The following is an 18,741-nucleotide window of genomic DNA, read 5'->3' as shown; positions in this document are numbered from 1 at the left end:
ATCTGCAAACAGCCAGAGACAATAGATCACGTGTTTTTGCATTGCTGGGAGGGGGTATATTTGTGGGATGTTCTGCAAAGGACAATAAAAAAACAGTTGCCACTTGATTCCCATGGCATTAGGTATTTGCCATTGGATAACCACGATGATATGCCGTTAGACCAGGTTATGTTAATGTGCCTCCACAGTATATGGCGCGCACGAATGGCTGGTTATCACTGCGATCCAGATGCACGGCCAGCCCGCATGTATTTCCGTGAAAGTGTGCAGCGATGGCTCGACGTGCTTAAATTGCAACCATGTGCTCCTGAGTGGCTGTCAAAGCTGGAACCTTTGACGGTGCTCAAGGAATTTTAACATGACAATGCCTGCCCCTCAGTGGGTGTTAGGCAACGCTAACTACCTTAGTGTACATATATTATTCCTTTGTTCATGATGTTTTGAGTTCCAGTGCGGTGTATTTGTGTCAAAGCCAGGCAATAAAGAAAAAAAAAAAAAAAAGGCCATACCATGCTGAATACGCCGGTTCTCGTCCGATCACCGAAGCTAAGCAGCATTGGGCTCGGTCAGTACTTGGGAGGGAGACCACCTGGGAACACCGAGTGCTGATGGCACTTCTTTTGTTTTTTTTTCTCACCGCACGCAGCTGGCTTCTCCATTTTTTTTCTCACTGTCACTTTGGCGTCGCAGATTCTACTGGCTGCAGATGAGCCGAGCAGGCCGGGTCACGTTAATATCTGTGTCGATTCAATCATAACTTTGCGCGCATGCACGAAGAGGTGCGACGCGCATATGTATACGGCGCAGAATTACTCGAGGCGATCGCGTGCGTGACTTCTCGGTGACAGTTTGACGCGTACTTACCTCATTCACCAGTTTGCCGTGCAACTTTCACAGTTTTTGAGACCATTTGCAGTGGCCACAAGCGCACAGTTCGGGCTCATCGTTGAACGGAGTGCAGTCCGTGCACCATGCATTCATGTGTAAACGACTCGCGATCGTCGCTCTCGCACTGCTCTTTAATTTTTGGAGTGCCAAAGCGCGCTCTGTTCGCCAGAATGGCTGGAAACAGCTCATAACATGTAAATGCACACTCGGTGCCTCATCACAAAGACAGCGCTTAACTGCATGTGTAGTCAATGAGCAGTTAAAACAGTACATAAGCCGCTCGAAACGACTGTTTCTCGCCATCGGCCATACCATGCTGAATACGCCGGTTCTCGTCCGATCACCGAAGCTAAGCAGCATTGGGCTCGGTCAGTACTTGGGAGGGAGACCACCTGGGAACACCGAGTGCTGATGGCACTTCTTTTGTTTTTTTTTCTCACCGCACGCAGCTGGCTTCTCCATTTTTTTTCTCACTGTCACTTTGGCGTCGCAGATTCTACTGGCTGCAGATGAGCCGAGCAGGCCGGGTCACGTTAATATCTGTGTCGATTCAATCATAACTTTGCGCGCATGCACGAAGAGGTGCGACGCGCATATGTATACGGCGCAGAATTACTCGAGGCGATCGCGTGCGTGACTTCTCGGTGACAGTTTGACGCGTACGTACCTCATTCACCAGTTTGCCGTGCAACTTTCACAGTTTTTGAGACCATTTGCAGTGGCCACAAGCGCACAGTTCGGGCTCATCGGTGAACGGAGTGCAGTCCGTGCACCATGCATTCATGTGTAAACGACTCGCGATCGTCGCTCTCGCACTGCGCTTTAATTTTTGGAGTGCCAAAGCGCGCTCTGTTCGCCAGAATGGCTGGAAACAGCTCATAACATGTAAATGCACACTCGGTGCCTCATCACAAAGACAGCGCTTAACTGCATGTGTAGTCAATGAGCAGTTAAAACAGTACATAAGCCGCTCGAAACGACTGTTTCTCGCCATCGGCCATACCATGCTGAATACGCCGGTTCTCGTCCGATCACCGAAGCTAAGCAGCATTGGGCTCGGTCAGTACTTGGGAGGGAGACCACCTGGGAACACGGAGTGCTGATGGCACTTCTTTTGTTTTTTTTTTCTCACCGCACGCAGCTGGCTTCTCCATTTTTTTTTCTCACTGTCACTTTGGCGTCGCAGATCCTACTGGCTGCAGATGAGCCGAGCAGGCCGGGTCACGTTAATATCTGTGTCGAATCAATCATAACTTTGCGCGCATGCACGAAGAGGTGCGACGCGCATATGTATACGGCGCAGAATTTCTCGAGGCGATCGCGTGCGTGACTTCTCAGTGACAGTTTGACGTGTACGTACCTCATTCACCAGTTTGCCGTGCAACTTTCACAGTTTTTGAGACCATTTGCAGTGGCCACAAGCGCACAGTTCGGGCTCATCGTTGAACGGAGTGCAGTCCGTGCACCATGCATTCATGTGTAAACGACTCGCGATCGTCGCTCTCGCACTGCTCTTTAATTTTTGGAGTGCCAAAGCGCGCTCTGTTCGCCAGAATGGCTGGAAACAGCTCATAACATGTAAATTCACACTCGGTGCCTCATCACAAAGACAGCGCTTAACTGCATGTGTAGTCAATGAGCAGTTAAAACAGTACATAAGCCGCTCGAAACGACTGTTTCTCGCCATCGGCCATACCATGCTGAATACGGCGGTTCTCGTCCGATCACCGAAGCTAAGCAGCATTGGGCTCGGTCAGTACTTGGGAGGGAGACCACCTGGGAACACCGAGTGCTGATGGCACTTCCTTTTGTTTTTTTTTTTTTCTCACCGCACGCAGCTGGCTTCTCTATTTATTTTCTCACTGTCACTTTGGCGTCGCAGATTCTACTGGCTGCAGATGAGCCGAGCAGGCCGTGTCACGTTAATATCTGTGTCGATTCAATCATCACTTTGCGCGCATGCACGAAGAGGTGCGACGCGCATATGTATACGGCGCAGAATTTCTCGAGGCGATCGCGTGCGTGACTTCTCAGTGACAGTTTGACGCGTACGTACCTCATTCACCAGTTTGCCGTGCAACTTTCACAGTTTTTGAGACCATTTGCAGTGGCCACAAGCGCACAGTTCGGGCTCATCGTTGAACGGAGTGCAGTCCGTGCACCATGCATTCATGTGTAAACGACTCGCGATCGTCGCTCTCGCACTGCTCTTTAATTTTTGGAGTGCCAAAGCGCGCTCTGTTCGCCAGAATGGCTGGAAACAGCTCATAACATGTAAATGCACACTCGGTGCCTCATCACAAAGACAGCGCTTAACTGCATGTGTAGTCAATGAGCAGTTAAAACAGTACATAAGCCGCTCGAAACGACTGTTTCTCGCCATCGGCCATACCATGCTGAATACGCCGGTTCTCGTCCGATCACCGAAGCTAAGCAGCATTGGGCTCGGTCAGTACTTGGGAGGGAGACCACCTGGGAACACCGAGTGCTGATGGCACTTCTTTTGTTTTTTTTTCTCACCGCACGCAGCTGGCTTCTCCATTTTTTTTCTCACTGTCACTTTGGCGTCGCAGATTCTACTGGCTGCAGATGAGCCGAGCAGGCCGGGTCACGTTAATATCTGTGTCGATTCAATCATAACTTTGCGCGCATGCACGAAGAGGTGCGACGCGCATATGTATACGGCGCAGAATTACTCGAGGCGATCGCGTGCGTGACTTCTCGGTGACAGTTTGACGCGTACGTACCTGATTCACCAGTTTGCCGTGCAACTTTCACAGTTTTTGAGACCATTTGCAGTGGCCACAAGCGCACAGTTCGGGCTCATCGGTGAACGGAGTGCAGTCCGTGCACCATGCATTCATGTGTAAACGACTCGCGATCGTCGCTCTCGCACTGCTCTTTAATTTTTGGAGTGCCAAAGCGCGCTCTGTTCGCCAGAATGACTGGAAACAGCTCATAACATGTAAATTCACACTCGGTGCCTCATCACAAAGACAGCGCTTAACTGCATGTGTAGTCAATGAGCAGTTAAAACAGTACATAAGCCGCTCGAAACGACTGTTTCTCGCCATCGGCCATACCATGCTCAGTTTCCCCGTCGCACTCGGAGGGAGAGGTCATGGAGAAAACGGGCTCCTCAGGAGCGGCCGGCGCGTACGCGCCAAACCAGTTTTCCCCGGCGCCCCATGGTTCTGCCTTCGTCCCGGAGTACAGGATTTTGCTGCCAACGCTACCAACAGGCAAGCTGAGTGAAAACTCTATTTTCTTGCACTGTGACCCATCTGTGCGTCCATACAAAATCGATGATGTCGCGGCGGCGCTCTCGGAATCCATTGACATGATGACTGTTACCAATCTAGGAGTTTTCCAGTTTAATCATGTTTGGATGCTCACTTTCAAGACTCCACATGACATGGAAGTGTTAAGTGCTAAGGCCGAAATATTTGTCAAGAACAAGAGATGTCTGGTTATTAATCCAAATCAGCAGGAGAAAGATGTGAAAGTCCACTGGATCCCGCCCCAAATCCCAGACGAGGTGCTAATACACCATTTTCAGCGCTTCGGTGATGTGAAAGGGGTGCGACGCGAAAAGTGGCGCCGCCCGGGCCTGGAGCATATCGGTTCAAGCACGCGAATAGTTCAGATCGCGCCACGGGAACCGACATCACTCGATGAGATACCCCACCAGGTGACTATCTATGGCTGCCCGGTCCTGATCTCCGTGCCCGGCAGAGCGCCGCTTTGTTTGAGATGTCGACAGACCGGACACCTACGCAGGCAGTGCAAAGCTCCCTGGTGTCAGGCCTGTCGCTCCATCGGACACCGCGAGGAAGACTGCACGCAGTCTTATGCAGCCAGAACGAAGCGGGGGGTTGCGAAGCAACCATTGGACGATTTCATGGACGCAGAGGACATGGAAAAAATTGCGACTACCATGGAATCGCCACCAGACAGCGAAAGTCCGGCGGTTGCATTTACCGAAGCCTCCATTTTTTCCCCACAAGAAGTAGCGACCCCAAATCCCGGAGAGGCTGGGTCTCCTTCTCTCCCTGATGGACGGGCCTGCAGCAGCGCGAACTCGGAAGCGGCCGCCGTGCAGCAGGAGGAGCGAACCGAGACGCTGGACGAACCCAGCACCATAGATGCCACTGGGATCAGGGAGGTCGATGAACCTGCAGCCCTCTCGAACGAGTTCGACCTCGAGGGGCCTCAGGGACCGGAATCAGATAAGCCGGTCTCTAAACAACAGGACCGCCGACAACTTGAGAGAGAGGAAGGGGGAAACACGGAGGGAACGACAACGGAAGGAAGGCGAACTGCGGAAAGAAACAGAGACGACAGGTCCGACAAAAGCAACACCAACCCCACCGATGCCATTGACGAGCCCAATGTCAAGGAGGGGAAGAGAGAAGGCCGCCGCGTGACGAGAAAAGCCCTTGCAGCCGCCAGCCACCCTTGCGAGGTGGAGAGGGGTACTTCGGTAGGCGGTAGCGGGGGCCGCATGCCACATGTCCGGTAAGCTTTCCCCCCACAATGGATCCCTCCCAGCTGTCGCTTAAAGTGGCCACCATTAACGTGGTGAGCCTTATAAAAACAAAAAGGAAAAGATGGCTTCTCGATTTAATTAATGAAAACAGCGTTGACGTTGCTCTTTTACAAGAAACCAAAATTTCCAGTGCGGACGATGCTAAATTCTTCGTTCGTTACTTTGGAGCTCAATTCTGGTGTTTCCATACAATCACGACATCAAGGGCAGGAGGCACCGCCATTCTCATTAGGAAAAAAGATAACGTCACCATTGTTGACTGCGAGCTGGGAGAGGATGGGCGCTTTTGTCTCGTTGATGCCCTTGTGGGGAGGGAGCTGACTCGCTTTGTGTGTGTCTATGCCCCGAATGAGACAACGGCACGGTCCGAGCTCTTTCGATCTCTCCGTCCTTTTCTTCTTGTCCCCGGAATCGTATACTTCGGAGGTGATTTTAACTGCGTACTCAGCACGAGTGATAGAGCGGGCGGGGGAGGCGGTGTGGATGCGTCGGCGCGGGTGTTAAGAGAGGTCCTTCGAGATTCTGACCTGGTGGACGTGGCGCTCGGACGAACGGGATCGACTGCGCGCTACACCCGCTGGCGCGGCACAGCGCAGGCTCGCCTCGATCGCATCTATGTCTGCGGTGAGGCGCTGCAACGCGTCCGCAGCTACACCGTCACTCCTGTGTGTTTCTCTGACCATGGCCTGGTCTCGTGCGTGCTGGGTGCCTTAACATGTCGAACAGGAAAAACAGTGGAAAGACGATGGATAATGAACTCGACTATCCTTTGCAACGAAGAGTTCTTAGATAAAGTAAATAAGGATATTGCTAGGCTTAAGTCTGGATCGGTTAATGCAGTAGAGTGGGAGTTATTTAAAACAAAAATTAAAACCATTGCCACAGAGATCGGAACAAAAATTGCCGCGTCCGCTAAAGCTAAAATCCGGCACCTCACAGGCACCCTTCAGGGCCTTGTCGAGGCCAACGAAGAGATGCCGGGAGAATTTTCTGCTGACATTCGGAAAGTTAAAGAGGAACTTCGATCAGAACTGGAACGGCGTTATTGGGGCGCACTCGTCCGCAGTCGAGAGCAAAGAGTCCAGTACGAGGCGCAGCCATCAAAGCTCTTTTGTGCCTTCGAACGGGAGCAGGCTGCACGGGTTACTATAAGGGAGGTTATTAACAGCGGCACCACTGCGCGAGGGCATGGCGAGGTGGCGCAGGCCTTCGATGAATACTATCGCAAGCTTTTCCAGGCTGGAAAACCGCTGGATCCCGTGCCATCCGAAGTCCTGAGCGAACTGCCCAAAGTTCCTCAGGAGATTAGGGAGGCAACAAACTCCTCATTGACTGCTGACGAGATAGAGCGCGTAATTGCAAAACTCCCTAAGAATAAGTCACCCGGACCGGACGGCATAACAGCCGAATTTTACCAATGCTTTAGAAGTGAACTCAGCCCAATTCTAGCGGAGGTGTTCGCGGATATAAGGAAACGAAAACTTCTCCCGCCTTCTATGCGGCGCAGCAATTTAGTCCTGATTCCTAAGAAACCTTCCCCCGAACCAACCCCCGACGTAGCCGATTTCAGGCCAATCAGTCTTCTTTCCACGGACTATAAGATTCTGGCTAGAGCTCTCGCTCGTCGACTCGAGACCGCCCTCAGCACTGTGGTGGGAGAGCATCAAACATGCGGCTTCAAAGGGCGCTCCATAAATACCAACTTACATCGCATGAGGACGGTCCGCGAGGCGGCGGATGTGGGGCTCCTTCCCTTGGCCATTCTCCAGATCGATTTGAGGAAGGCATTTGATCAGGTTGACCGGGCTTTCCTCTTTTCTCTCCTTCAGCAGTGCGAAGTAGGTGACGACATAATAGATTGGCTCAAAATTTGTTACACTGAAATTAGTACTGCAATCGTCCTTAACGGTATACCAGGCGCGCCGATACAGGTGAATAGATCAGTACGACAAGGGTGTCCGATGTCGCCTGTTCTCTTCACCTTGTATCTGGAACCTCTATGTCGCATGGTTCTTGCGTCTAAAACCATCAAGGGTCTAGATCTCGGCGGCCAAGAACTGCGCGTCCTCGCATACGCGGACGATGCAGCCTTCATTTGCACCTCCCAACAACAAGTGGGGGAGGTGATTCGATTGGCAAACTCCTTCTGTCAATTTTCTGGAGCCGAACTAAATTTAAACAAATCGCAAGGCGCCTGGTTGGGAGACTGGAGAGGGAAGCCCCGCCAACTCTTTGGAGTAGAATGGACCGAAAAAATTGACGAATATCTAGGCGTTAATCTAGATATTAGCAAAGCGATCATGAACAGATGGCAACCCAAACTAGTTGCCGCTGAAAGGAAGCTAGACCCATGGCGGCCGAGACACATAGCCATGTTCACGAGAGCCTATGTATGCAACGCGGTGGTCTACCCGGCGGTACTATACTCAGCCAGAGTGACCACAATCGACAGGGGCTCCGTGGGTAGGCTACACAGATCATGGGCAGTCTTCGTTTGGCGCTCTACGGCAGAGCCCATGCGCCGAAGCAATCTCTTCTGGGGCATGGAGCGAGGCGGACTGGGCTTAGTGAACGTAGAACTTAAACTTGTAGTCCAAAGGCTCATTTTCTTTCGAAGCCAAAAGGATAATTTTCTTCGCGCGGCCACTCAGTATCTAGGCTCGGCGCACTTGGCCCCTTGGTTGGCCACAACTAAGCCAATAGGTAACGGCATGAGAGCCACAGCCTTCTACAAGGAGATAGCGCAGTCCCTGGCGCTGCTGCAAGGGCTTTTTTCGTGGGAGTACCTGCTCGCAGTAAAACCGAGAAAGCTTTACTGGGACTTGCTGGCACAATTTCTGCAACCTCCATTATATCGACAACCACCCATAGGGGTGGGCAAGAATGATGTCCTCAAGCGAGTCAGGAAGCTGCCCGTACCAACAGGCTCCAAGGATTTCTTCTTTCGTTTCCACACAGGAGTTTTGCCCGTGAAAGCTCGTCAGGAAGAGCGGGGTTTCTTCCTACCATGGGGCGCAAACTGTCTCCTGTGTGGCCGACGGGAGACCACTCAACATGTATTTATGGAATGCAACACGGCGCACATCTTCTGGGACGAAGTAAGGGGATTTTTCGCCACTGATTTCGAAGTGACATGGCCAGGGCTCTTGTGTCTCGACGCGTCTTGTGATCGACCAGAACTTCGAGACATTGTGATAGTGCTTGCGTTGCATGCCCTCTGGCGTGCGCGCGTGGATGTGGTGGAGTGCGTGCGTTGGCCGAAACCAGCGTGGCGGCACCTATTGGACAAAACAGAGTGGACAGTGAGTGCACTGGAGTCCTCTGGCACCGACGAAAACCTGCAGGAGGAACTACAGCGAGGCTGCCGCGCTGTGATGGTCTTCAAGACACGCCAGTACGAACGGTTTGGGTGTCGCTGATGCTTCACGCTGCGTTGCACAAGTGGCGTTTTTTTTTTTTTTTTTTTTTTGTGGGTTTTTCTCTCTACTTTTCTGGTTTCCCCCTTTGTCCTTTAGTGGCGGCTCATTGTAGGCTTATATGTTACACTTTTTCTGACCCTTTCTTGCCAGACCTCTGGACATAATTTTTTATTGTCCTTAATGTCCCCTCACGCTTCCTATGGCCGACGTTGACACTAGAAGCAATCAATGCACTCGGCTATTGGCTGAGTTGCTGCCTTGTACATATATGTGTAAATAAAGGTTTTTGTTACTGGAAAAAAAAAAAAAAAAAAAAAATCGGCCATACCATGCTGAATACGCCGGTTCTCGTCCGATCACCGAAGCTAAGCAGCATTGGGCTCGGTCAGTACTTGGGAGGGAGACCACCTGGGAACACCGAGTGCTGATGGCACTTCCTTTTGTTTTTTTTTTTCTCACCGCACGCAGCTGGCTTCTCCATTTATTTTCTCACTGTCACTTTGGCGTCGCAGATTCTACTGGCTGCAGATGAGCCGAGCAGGCCGTGTCACGTTAATATCTGTGTCGATTCAATCATCACTTTGCGCGCATGCACGAAGAGGTGCGACGCGCATATGTATACGGCGCAGAATTTCTCGAGGCGATCGCGTGCGTGACTTCTCAGTGACAGTTTGACGCGTACGTACCTCATTCACCAGTTTGCCGTGCAACTTTCACAGTTTTTGAGACCATTTGCAGTGGCCACAAGCGCACAGTTCGGGCTCATCGTTGAACGGAGTGCAGTCCGTGCACCATGCATTCATGTGTAAACGACTCGCGATCGTCGCTCTCGCACTGCTCTTTAATTTTTGGAGTGCCAAAGCGCGCTCTGTTCGCCAGAATGGCTGGAAACAGCTCATAACATGTAAATTCACACTCGGTGCCTCATCACAAAGACAGCGCTTAACTGCATGTGTAGTCAATGAGCAGTTAAAACAGTACATAAGCCGCTCGAAACGACTGTTTCTCGCCATCGGCCATACCATGCTGAATACGCCGGTTCTCGTCCGATCACCGAAGCTAAGCAGCATTGGGCTCGGTCAGTACTTGGGAGGGAGACCACCTGGGAACACCGAGTGCTGATGGCACTTCCTTTTGTTTTTTTTTTTTCTCACCGCACGCAGCTGGCTTCTCCATTTATTTTCTCACTGTCACTTTGGCGTCGCAGATTCTACTGGCTGCAGATGAGCCGAGCAGGCCGTGTCACGTTAATATCTGTGTCGATTCAATCATCACTTTGCGCGCATGCACGAAGAGGTGCGACGCGCATATGTATACGGCGCAGAATTTCTCGAGGCGATCGCGTGCGTGACTTCTCAGTGACAGTTTGACGCGTACGTACCTCATTCACCAGTTTGCCGTGCAACTTTCACGGTTTTTGAGACCATTTGCAGTGGCCACAAGCGCACAGTTCGGGCTCATCGTTGAACGGAGTGCAGTCCGTGCACCATGCATTCATGTGTAAACGACTCGCGATCGTCGCTCTCGCACTGCTCTTTAATTTTTGGAGTGCCAAAGCGCGCTCTGTTCGCCAGAATGGCTGGAAACAGCTCATAACATGTAAATGCACACTCGGTGCCTCATCGCAAAGACAGCGCTTAACTGCATGTGTATTCAATGGGCAGTTAAAACAGTACATAAGCCGCTCGAAACGACTCTTTCTCGCCATCGGCCATACCATGCTGATTACGCCGGTTCTCGTCCGATCACCGAAGCTAAGCAGCATTGGGCTCGATCAGTACTTGGGAGGGAGACCACCTGGGAACACCGAGTGCTGATGGCACTTCTTTTGTTTTTTTTTCTCACCGCACGCAGCTGGCTTCTCCATTTTTTTTTCTCACTGTCACTTTGGCGTCGCAGATTCTACTGGCTGCAGATGAGCCGAGCAGGCCGGGTCACGTTAATATCTGTGTCGATTCAATCATAACTTTGCGCGCATGCACGAAGAGGTGCGACGCGCATATGTATACGGCGCAGAATTACTCGAGGCGATCGCGTGCGTGACTTCTCGGTGACAGTTTGACGCGTACGTACCTGATTCACCAGTTTGCCGTGCAACTTTCACAGTTTTTGAGACCATTTGCAGTGGCCACAAGCGCACAGTTCGGGCTCATCGGTGAACGGAGTGCAGTCCGTGCACCATGCATTCATGTGTAAACGACTCGCGATCGTCGCTCTCGCACTGCTCTTTAATTTTTGGAGTGCCAAAGCGCGCTCTGTTCGCCAGAATGGCTGGAAACAGCTCATAACATGTAAATTCACACTCGGTGCCTCATCACAAAGACAGCGCTTAACTGCATGTGTAGTCAATGAGCAGTTAAAACAGTACATAAGCCGCTCGAAACGACTGTTTCTCGCCATCGGCCATACCATGCTGAATACGCCGGTTCTCGTCCGATCACCGAAGCTAAGCAGCATTGGGCTCGGTCAATACTTGGGAGGGAGACCACCTGGGAACACCGAGTGCTGATGGCACTTCCTTTTGTTTTTTTTTTTCTCACCGCACGCAGCTGGCTTCTCTATTTATTTTCTCACTGTCACTTTGGCGTCGCAGATTCTACTGGCTGCAGATGAGCCGAGCAGGCCGTGTCACGTTAATATCTGTGTCGATTCAATCATCACTTTGCGCGCATGCACGAAGAGGTGCGACGCGCATATGTATACGGCGCAGAATTTCTCGAGGCGATCGCGTGCGTGACTTCTCAGTGACAGTTTGACGCGTACGTACCTCATTCACCAGTTTGCCGTGCAACTTTCACAGTTTTTGAGACCATTTGCAGTGGCCACAAGCGCACAGTTCGGGCTCATCGTTGAACGGAGTGCAGTCCGTGCACCATGCATTCATGTGTAAACGACTCGCGATCGTCGCTCTCGCACTGCTCTTTAATTTTTGGAGTGCCAAAGCGCGCTCTGTTCGCCAGAATGGCTAGAAACAGCTCATAACATGTAAATGCACACTCGGTGCCTCATCACAAAGACAGCGCTTAACTGCATGTGTAGTCAATGAGCAGTTAAAACAGTACATAAGCCGCTCGAAACGACTGTTTCTCGCCATCGGCCATACCATGCTGAATACGCCGGTTCTCGTCCGATCACCGAAGCTAAGCAGCATTGGGCTCGGTCAGTACTTGGGAGGGAGACCACCTGGGAACACCGAGTGCTGATGGCACTTCTTTTGTTTTTTTTTTCTCACCGCACGCAGCTGGCTTCTCCATTTTTTTTTCTCACTGTCACTTTGGCGTCGCAGATTCTACTGGCTGCAGATGAGCCGAGCAGGCCGGGTCACGTTAATATCTGTGTCGATTCAATCATAACTTTGCGCGCATGCACGAAGAGGTGCGACGCGCATATGTATACGGCGCAGAATTACTCGAGGCGATCGCGTGCGTGACTTCTCGGTGACAGTTTGACGCGTACGTACCTCATTCACCAGTTTGCCGTGCAACTTTCACAGTTTTTGAGACCATTTGCAGTGGCCACAAGCGCACAGTTCGGGCTCATCGTTGAACGGAGTGCAGTCCGTGCACCATGCATTCATGTGTAAACGACTCGCGATCGTCGCTCTCGCACTGCTCTTTAATTTTTGGAGTGCCAAAGCGCGCTCTGTTCGCCAGAATGGCTGGAAACAGCTCATAACATGTAAATGCACACTCGGTGCCTCATCACAAAGACAGCGCTTAACTGCATGTGTAGTCAATGAGCAGTTAAAACAGTACATAAGCCGCTCGAAACGACTGTTTCTCGCCATCGGCCATACCATGCTGAGATTCTACTTCCGGATACCGTAGTGAACGGTGGCAGAATCATGTGCTCCAGCGGAGCGGCGATAGCGGCCATTTCCAGCCGCGGAAACAGGCTTGAGGACATGGATGATAGCGAATATCAGATTATTCTGCCAACTTTGCCCACCGGACGCGTTGTTTTTAACACGCTTTTTTTGCACGGCGATGTGCGAGTCAGGCCATACAGGGTCGAGGATTTCCGCGACGCCCTTGCCAACGCTGGTGCGCTCCCCGACGTTGTGGCGTTGGGGGCGTATCAGATCAACCATGTTTGGGCGGTCACGTTAAGCAGCACAGAAGCAACGAAGAAACTGGCGGCTTTCAAGGAGCTCGAAGTTAAGGGACGCCGTTGCCTCATTATCGATTCCGAGGACCAACAGGTGAAGCTGCGACTTCACTGGATGTTGTACGGTGTGGCAGACGACGACATACGGACGGCTTTTGCGGCTTTTGGGAAGGTGACCGAGGTGACCCGGGAGAGGTGGAGAGTTCAAGGCGTCAGGGAGAATTGGGGTCCACCACGAGGACTGTGCTCCTGAAATTGAAACCCGGGATTAAGGTCGATGACTTACCTCACCAGCTGCGAGTGGCCGGAGAGCTGGCCCTTGTCGTGGTGCCTGGGCGAGCGATGCAGTGCCTGCGCTGCCGTGGTACCGGTCACGTTCGACGAGAATGTAAGGTGCCGCGTTGTCCAAAGTGTAGACGCTACGGTCATGACGAGGCAGCCTGTGTGCTTTCGTACGCTTCGGCAGCGGGACATGGAACTGCGGAACGGTCGGCGGAGCTCACCATGGACGTGGTCGAGGCGGAGGAGGCGGCGAAGGGTGCCGGAGAGGTGCGAACGCAGACACGGGAGACGGATTCGTCGGTGGACTCGGCAGAAAGCGGCAATGCTGCGAGGGATGTTGGGAGAGCGGACTCTGCACCTCAGCTCCCTAGCAATGAGGAAGGCCCGTCACTTGAGCCTTCAAACGGCATGGAACAGGATAATGGGGAGGAGCACTCAGACACCAGCGGTGTTCGTAAGCCAGGCGTCCCAGCCCCAGCCAAGCGATCCCACACACAGTCCGAACCCGAAGGTATCCAGGCGTCAGCCCCCAGCGTCGACGAGCCACCAGCAAAAACGGGGCAATCCCGGCGGTCCACGCTACGTCCGCGGCCAAACATTTCATCAGAGAGACGGGTAGCGGATAAAGTGCCCCTGCTGCCGGGTCAGCCGCTCGCACCGGACGGGGATGGATCAAACGACGGCGTCTAGCAACGCGCTAGACGGGAAAGGTAAGCACCATGCTTTCGGTCTCTTCACCCTTGATGAAAATGGCGCCCGAAACCACCTTAAGAGTAGCCACGTTAAATGTCAGGGGATTGGCAGGCAAAAAGAAGCAGAGCCAGATGCATCGGCTCTTAATTGACCACGATATTGACGTGCTTGCCGTGCAAGAAACTAAGGTTGACGGGGAGGAAGAGACCGGGAGCATGGTGCGACGTTTCACGGCTAGATTTTACGCCATTGTTAGCCACGCAGTTGGGACATCGGCCGGGTGTGTATTGTTTGTCAAAAAGCTGCCTGGTCTGGTTGTAAAGGGCTACTCCTCATGCTCTTCTGGACGGTGTGTAGTGGCTGATTGTGTATACAGCGGTGTTGAGTGGCGCATTATTTGTGTGTACGCTCCTAACTGTGTGGAGGAAAGAACAGTGTTTTTCGAGAATGTTATGCAGCAGTTAAGTACGGAAAGGCAGGTAGTATTGCTGGGCGATTTTAACTGTGTACTGAATGCTCGAGACAAAACCAGCACACGCGGATTCAGAGACAAGAGCACTGAAATGTTATGCCAGTTAACAAGCGAATGGAATATGGAGGATGTGGCTGATTGCTTGGAAGGACCGCGTGCCGTTCAGTACACGCACTTCCAAGGTTCTAGCCACGCGCGTCTGGACAGAATTTACGCGTCGCTGGATTTGATTCCTTCATGCAATGAATACCGAGTTGTGCCTATGACATTCACGGATCACTGTTTGGTGCAATGCTTATTCGGCACCAAAAAACGAAGCAATGCATTTAGCTGGGAGTTATGGAAATTTAACAATAAATTGCTTAATGATGATGCCTTTAGACGCGTGGTATTGAATGAATTGATTAAAGTGAGGCCAGGGACTTTGCTCGAAATCTGGAAACAGTGGGAGTTGTGCAAGGAACAGATTAAAATTAAAGCCATTGACAGATCAAGTTGCCTGGTGTACGAGAAGAAAATTACAGAAACCCAGCTTAAGGCTTTGCTTGCAAAACTACACGAACAGGAATGTAAGGCACCCGGCAGATGGATAGAGGATATTCGAAAAATAAAAGAACAGATTAACTTGATAGAAGAAGACAGATACCAAGGAGCGTTAGTGCGTGCAAGAGCGGAAAAATTGGCCATGGATGAGACGCCGACAAAAAGATCGTTGGGAATAGAAAAAGCAAATGCAAGGCGAAATCACGTGGCAGAGGTAGATTGGGCAGGACGCACAGAAACCGATAACGAAGGAATCGCGAAAGCTTTCCGGGAGTATTATGAAGATCTATTTTCTTCCCGAGAGGTTTATTTGGACCGTTTTAAAGAATCCTTTCTTGACGTGATGCCAAAAATTGACGAGGAACAAAAAGAAAGACTGGAGCGGCCAATAAGCGAAAAAGAAGTGCAGCAGGCAATAGAAAATTTAAACCCAGGGAAATCACCCGGGCCTGATGGCCTGAGTGCGGCTTTTTATAAAGCGTTCAAGGAACAGCTATCTCCTTTGTTGTGTGCCTTATTTAATGAAGCGTATGAACTGAAGGCACTGCCTGCGTCTTTCGGATCGTCGCACACAGTACTTATTCCGAAAACTGACCAACCAGATAAGCTTAGGCAGTTGTCGTCTTACAGGCCCATTGCTCTGACAAACGTTGATTACAAGATTTATATGAAGGTGCTTGCTGGCAGACTACAAACGGTTATATGCGAACTAGTGGGCCCTCACCAAACGTGCGGTATCAAAGGGCGATCTATCTTTCAGAACATTCACAAAGCGAGAAGTGTGCTCGAATGCTGCGATGCAACTCATGCATGTGTTGCGTTACTGCAGTTGGACTTGGAGAAAGCTTTTGATTGTGTGGCGCATACTATTCTGTTCAGTATATTAGACTATATTAATGTCGGCTCTGTTATTCGAGAGGGAGTGGCCTTGGCGTACCGTAACTGCACTACGAGATTAATTGTCAATAAGTCACTGGGGGCCCCCATCAACGTACGACGTTCAGTGCGCCAAGGTTGCCCCCTCAGCCCTCTTTTGTTCGGCATTTATATTGAAAGTTTGTGTTTAAGCATCCTACAAAACAATGACATTGATGGTTTTCGACTGCAGGAGTCAGAAGTCAAATTGCTGGCTTACGCAGATGACGTTGCGGTATTTTGTGTGAATAAAGAGAGTATAAAGAGGACAGTGGATGTGGTAAAACATTTTAGCAAAGTCACAGGGAGTAAAGTTAACTGGGGTAAGTGCCTGGGATTTTGGCACGGAGAATGGCAGCTGACCCCCGACACTTTCGCTAATGTATCGTGGGTTACAACGCCTGCAAAGTACTTGGGTGTGCCCTTGAAATTTTACAAGGAAAGCGAGCCATACTGGCTAGAGCAGGTCAAAGAAACCCGTGAAAAAGCGGAGAAATGGAAAAGCGCTCAATTATCAATATTTGCAAGAGCCGCAGTTTGCAACCTGTTTTTAATTAGTAAGCTATGGTATGTTATGCAAGTGTTGCATTGCTCCCGTGTAAATGTGCAAAAATTGCATCGAGTTTTTGCGGTGTTTGTTTGGGCCTCGAGTTGGGAGAGGTGCAGTCGGACAAATTTGTTCCGGCAGGTGAAGCATGGGGGGCTTGGTCTGGGTCATTTGTTTGTGCGACAGATTGTCAACAGGTTTATGTTTTTTAGGGATGCCAGCGATCCATTCCTGCGCACAGTGTGTCAACAAAGACTTGGTCGAGCTTTGCCTGATTTCGTAGTTTATACTCAAAGTATGTCGGGTTCTCTTTTTGGATTCTTTAGGGAAATTGTTTTGAGCGCAAAATTCTTAAGCGCACGGTTTTCGAAAGAGTATTTAAGTAATGTTAACAGGAGAACATTATACAAGGATGTTTGTGAAGTGGTCTTCCCGGTGCCCTTGTACCGAGCATTATACTATGGAGGCACCGGAAGTAATGTATTAAAACGCGTAAAGAAAATGCAAGTTGCTCCGGGAGCTAAAACGTTTTTCTTTATGCTACATACCGGTACTTTGAGTGTAAAATCATTTATGGAGGAAAAGGGTATGTTCCTACCGTGGGGGGCCCAATGTCTCATCTGCAAACAGCCAGAGACAATAGATCACGTGTTTTTGCATTGCTGGGAGGGGGTATATTTGTGGGATGTTCTGCAAAGGACAATAAAAAAACAGTTGCCACTTGATTCCCATGGCATTAGGTATTTGCCATTGGATAACCACGATGATATGCCGTTAGACCAGGTTATGTTAATGTGCCTCCACAGTATATGGCGCGCACGAATGGCTGGTTATCACTGCGATCCAGATGCACGGCCAGCCCGCATGTATTTCCGTGAAAGTGTGCAGCGATGGCTCGACGTGCTTAAATTGCAACCATGTGCTCCTGAGTGGCTGTCAAAGCTGGAACCTTTGACGGTGCTCAAGGAATTTTAACATGACAATGCCTGCCCCTCAGTGGGTGTTAGGCAACGCTAACTACCTTAGTGTACATATATTATTCCTTTGTTCATGATGTTTTGAGTTCCAGTGCGGTGTATTTGTGTCAAAGCCAGGCAATAAAGAAAAAAAAAAAAAAAAAAGGCCATACCATGCTGAATACGCCGGTTCTCGTCCGATCACCGAAGCTAAGCAGCATTGGGCTCGGTCAGTACTTGGGAGGGAGACCACCTGGGAACACCGAGTGCTGATGGCACTTCTTTTGTTTTTTTTTCTCACCGCACGCAGCTGGCTTCTCCATTTTTTTTCTCACTGTCACTTTGGCGTCGCAGATTCTACTGGCTGCAGATGAGCCGAGCAGGCCGGGTCACGTTAATATCTGTGTCGATTCAATCATAACTTTGCGCGCATGCACGAAGAGGTGCGACGCGCATATGTATACGGCACAGAATTACTCGAGGCGATCGCGTGCGTGACTTCTCGGTGACAGTTTGACGCGTACTTACCTCATTCACCAGTTTGCCGTGCAACTTTCACAGTTTTTGAGACCATTTGCAGTGGCCACAAGCGCACAGTTCGGGCTCATCGTTGAACGGAGTGCAGTCCGTGCACCATGCATTCATGTGTAAACGACTCGCGATCGTCGCTCTCGCACTGCTCTTTAATTTTTGGAGTGCCAAAGCGCGCTCTGTTCGCCAGAATGGCTGGAAACAGCTCATAACATGTAAATGCACACTCGGTGCCTCATCACAAAGACAGCGCTTAACTGCATGTGTAGTCAATGAGCAGTTAAAACAGTACATAAGCCGCTCGAAACGACTGTTTCTCGCCATCGGCCATACCATGCTGAATACGCCGGTTCTCGTCCGATCACCGAAGCTAAGCAGCATTGGGCTCGGTCAGTACTTGGGAGGGAGACCACCTGGGAACACCGAGTGCTGATGGCACTTCTTTTGTTTTTTTTTCTCACCGCACGCAGCTGGCTTCTCCATTTTTTTTCTCACTGTCACTTTGGCGTCGCAGATTCTACTGGCTGCAGATGAGCCGAGCAGGCCGGGTCACGTTAATATCTGTGTCGATTCAATCATAACTTTGCGCGCATGCACGAAGAGGTGCGACGCGCATATGTATACGGCGCAGAATTACTCGAGGCGATCGCGTGCGTGTCTTCTCGGTGACAGTTTGACGCGTACGTACCTCATTCACCAGTTTGCCGTGCAACTTTCACAGTTTTTGAGACCATTTGCAGTGGCCACAAGCGCACAGTTCGGGCTCATCGGTGAACGGAGTGCAGTCCGTGCACCATGCATTCATGTGTAAACGACTCGCGATCGTCGCTCTCGCACTG

General features: G+C 50.8%; 9 non-coding genes and 3 pseudogenes across 9 annotated transcripts; all 12 read left to right on the top strand.

Annotated features, from left to right (window-relative positions):
• Positions 1-501: 501 nt before the first annotated feature.
• On the top strand, positions 502-607 carry LOC146180934 (5S ribosomal RNA; annotated as a pseudogene).
• Positions 608-1,186: 579 nt separating this feature from the next.
• LOC146180933 (5S ribosomal RNA) lies at positions 1,187-1,305 on the top strand. Its single transcript, XR_014700529.1, has one exon. It is a non-coding gene; the product is annotated as a 5S ribosomal RNA (ribosomal RNA).
• A 572-nt stretch (positions 1,306-1,877) lies between these two features.
• LOC146180932 (5S ribosomal RNA) lies at positions 1,878-1,996 on the top strand. The gene has a single exon (XR_014700551.1). It is a non-coding gene; the product is annotated as a 5S ribosomal RNA (ribosomal RNA).
• A 574-nt stretch (positions 1,997-2,570) lies between these two features.
• LOC146180931 (5S ribosomal RNA) lies at positions 2,571-2,689 on the top strand. Its single transcript, XR_014700549.1, has one exon. It is a non-coding gene; the product is annotated as a 5S ribosomal RNA (ribosomal RNA).
• Positions 2,690-3,266: 577 nt separating this feature from the next.
• Positions 3,267-3,385, top strand: LOC146180930 (5S ribosomal RNA). Its single transcript, XR_014700528.1, has one exon. It is a non-coding gene; the product is annotated as a 5S ribosomal RNA (ribosomal RNA).
• Positions 3,386-9,170: 5,785 nt separating this feature from the next.
• On the top strand, positions 9,171-9,289 carry LOC146180929 (5S ribosomal RNA; annotated as a pseudogene).
• Positions 9,290-9,864: 575 nt separating this feature from the next.
• Positions 9,865-9,983, top strand: LOC146180928 (5S ribosomal RNA). Its single transcript, XR_014700527.1, has one exon. It is a non-coding gene; the product is annotated as a 5S ribosomal RNA (ribosomal RNA).
• A 576-nt stretch (positions 9,984-10,559) lies between these two features.
• Positions 10,560-10,678, top strand: LOC146180927 (5S ribosomal RNA). Its single transcript, XR_014700543.1, has one exon. It is a non-coding gene; the product is annotated as a 5S ribosomal RNA (ribosomal RNA).
• Positions 10,679-11,251: 573 nt separating this feature from the next.
• LOC146180926 (5S ribosomal RNA) lies at positions 11,252-11,370 on the top strand. The gene has a single exon (XR_014700547.1). It is a non-coding gene; the product is annotated as a 5S ribosomal RNA (ribosomal RNA).
• A 575-nt stretch (positions 11,371-11,945) lies between these two features.
• Positions 11,946-12,064, top strand: LOC146180925 (5S ribosomal RNA). The gene has a single exon (XR_014700526.1). It is a non-coding gene; the product is annotated as a 5S ribosomal RNA (ribosomal RNA).
• Positions 12,065-17,536: 5,472 nt separating this feature from the next.
• On the top strand, positions 17,537-17,642 carry LOC146180924 (5S ribosomal RNA; annotated as a pseudogene).
• Positions 17,643-18,221: 579 nt separating this feature from the next.
• Positions 18,222-18,340, top strand: LOC146180923 (5S ribosomal RNA). The gene has a single exon (XR_014700525.1). It is a non-coding gene; the product is annotated as a 5S ribosomal RNA (ribosomal RNA).
• The last annotated feature ends 401 nt before the right edge of the window (positions 18,341-18,741 follow it).

The sequence above is a fragment of the Amblyomma maculatum genome, chromosome 8, assembly GCF_055883805.1.
Source record: "Amblyomma maculatum isolate TAMU_Amacu chromosome 8, ASM5588380v1, whole genome shotgun sequence".
NCBI lineage: Eukaryota > Metazoa > Arthropoda > Arachnida > Ixodida > Ixodidae > Amblyomma > Amblyomma maculatum.
Note: the sequence above shows the minus strand (reverse complement) of the source record. Positions and strands in the feature narration are given on the sequence as shown.